The 2,441-nt window shown below is 41.1% G+C and overlaps 1 pseudogene; it reads right to left on the reverse strand.

The window, feature by feature from the left end:
• Positions 1-822: 822 nt before the first annotated feature.
• Positions 823-1,752, reverse strand: LOC133765167 (cyclin-G1-like; annotated as a pseudogene).
• Positions 1,753-2,441: the final 689 nt, after the last annotated feature.

The raw sequence follows: 2,441 nt of genomic DNA on the forward strand, positions 1-2,441 counted from the left end.
TACATCCCATGTGGGATCTGTCCTTAATGTGTTGTCTAATGTGAAGTGATGCTATAACTAGTACTAAAACAGTACTTTTCACTTTGTGTTTCTGTGTGGGTGCAAACTGATGAAATCTTTACTTAGTATATACTGAATTGATCTTCTGTATATAAAGATAATTGAAAATGAAAAAAAACTGGTGTTAAATTGGAGATGGCATGGAAAATTAATTAATTTTTTAAAAATATCATGTAGGATCTCTGTCTTTAATGTGCTGTACACTGTTATTTAATGCTATAACTAATACTCCAATAGTATTTTTCACTTTGTGTTGCTATGTGTGGGCAAACTGTTGAAATCTTTGCTTAATATATACTGAACTGATCTTCTATATATAAAGAGAATTGAAAATGAATCTTGATGTGAATGGAAGGGGAGAGGGAGCGGGAAAGGGGAAGGTTGTGGGTGGGAGGGAAGTTATGGGGGGGAAGCCATTGTAATCCAAAAGCTGTACTTTGAAAATTTATATTCATTAAATAAAAGTAAAAAAAAAAAAAAAACTTGCGTTGTTGAGGAAGATACTTTTATTATGCTGATTAATGAAATGACTAACATACATATCAGAAGTTAGATAATTCCTCACCCTTAGGGTACTGTATATAGTAAACGTCTTCAAATATTAGCTGACCAGATCAGTGAAGTCATTTCCCCTTTACTATTGCAACTTGATTTTGTTTACTTTGAAGAGAATTGATATTTTAAGTTTTCAATTATAAAAGAAAATTATAGCACTGGATAGCTTCCTCTGTACAAATAATAACAATGATCCAAATTTATGAATTAAGGAGCCATTTCAGGAATTGTTGGAAGGTGAGTTATTCTATCGTAACTAGCTTCAGCTGCCACGCTGTTTGCCCAGAAACAATCCTTTTCAACTCCTGAACATTTGGTTTTGAATGCTTGGTTGATGAATACTCAGTTAAGCACTTCGAAACAAGCTCTTGCCAGAAGGTCACACCTCTGCAATTTATCTTGGAATGTTTCTGAAGACATTCTGTCCCTTCTGTTAACTCTACACACTTCTGTGCTTGGGTCTCCAAGGCAGAGACAGACAAAGCCAACACAGAAGGCTTCGCTTTGGAAAATGTGATCCTGCACTGACATGCCTTCAGTTGAGTTCCAGTCTTTCAAATTAAGGCCTTTCAATGGCAACTTCTCTTGAATAAGTGAGTAATAGAGTTGCAGAAACTGAAAGGCAGTAGTAGCTTTGACTTTCCAACACACCTTCTCCAATACAATCATTTCCATTCTCATCGAAACCGTGAACCTATACTGACTTACCCAGATCAAGTCAGTTGCCAGTGGGACATTCCTTTCCTCTTCTATTGATTTTACAGCCAAATAAGAACAGCTCAGACTAACACACCCAAGGTGCTTGGGCTGTACCTTCATTTTAGACAGGTATCTGTCCAGTGAATTCACAGCTAGAGAAAATGTCTCTGTAGCAAAGCCAAAAACCTGAGTTAGACCAAGATCTTTTACTCTGAAGTCCCTCTGAGTACTTTGCAATCATTCTGAGGCCATTATCATGTGCAGACTCAATTAGTCTCAAGCTGCAGACCTTTGGCTGACATCTAGACTCCTGTTTCAACAGTGTTCAGCTGGTGTAGCAGTTTCTGAGAGCCAGTTGTTGTCAGTACTTCTATCATCTTGATAGTGGCTGCAGCTCCTCAGAGGTAACCTCCCTCCCCAGGCCTGCTCTCACCTCACTCCCACGACACCGGATTCCAGAGGACTATGAGAGATGGGACTCTCGGGCTAGAGGGGAGAGGCCGGGGGGTGGAGGGGAGCCGTCCTGGGTGGAGGTCTTCACAGCCCCGCCAAGATGACACTGCTCTCCAGAGGGTCAGCTGGGAGCCAAAGGGCCCCCTTGTTTTTAATTTTTAATTAGCATCCAATAGTGGCATATGACTCTGGGGCTCAACATGAGACCACAACAATATATGAGTATGCAATGTATACTGATCTTACCAGGACAATCGGCATCTCCATCTCACTATCACCACCCTGTGTTTAGTAGCTTTGAGCACCTCCTTTCCAGCCACTCATAAAATATATTGTAGGTCACTGTGAACTCTAGTTCCCCCACTGTGCTATAGAATAGCAGAATTTATACCTTTTATCTGATCGTGTTTTATTTTTTTAAGATTTATTTATTTGTTTGAAAGGCAGAGTTACAGAGAGGCAGAGGCAGAGAGAAAGAGAGAGAGGTCTTCCATCTGCTGGTTCACTCTCCAGATGGCCACAACAGTCAGAGCTATGCCGATCCAAAGCCAGGAGCTAGGAGCTTCCTCTGGGTCTCTCTCTCTCAAGTGCAGAGGCCCAAGGACTTGGGCCATCTTCTGCTTTCCCAGGCCACAGCAGAGAGCTGCATCAGAAGTGGAGGAGCCAGGACTCAA

This window comes from Lepus europaeus, chromosome 1 (assembly GCF_033115175.1).
Source record: "Lepus europaeus isolate LE1 chromosome 1, mLepTim1.pri, whole genome shotgun sequence".
Classification (NCBI taxonomy): Eukaryota; Metazoa; Chordata; class Mammalia; order Lagomorpha; family Leporidae; genus Lepus; species Lepus europaeus.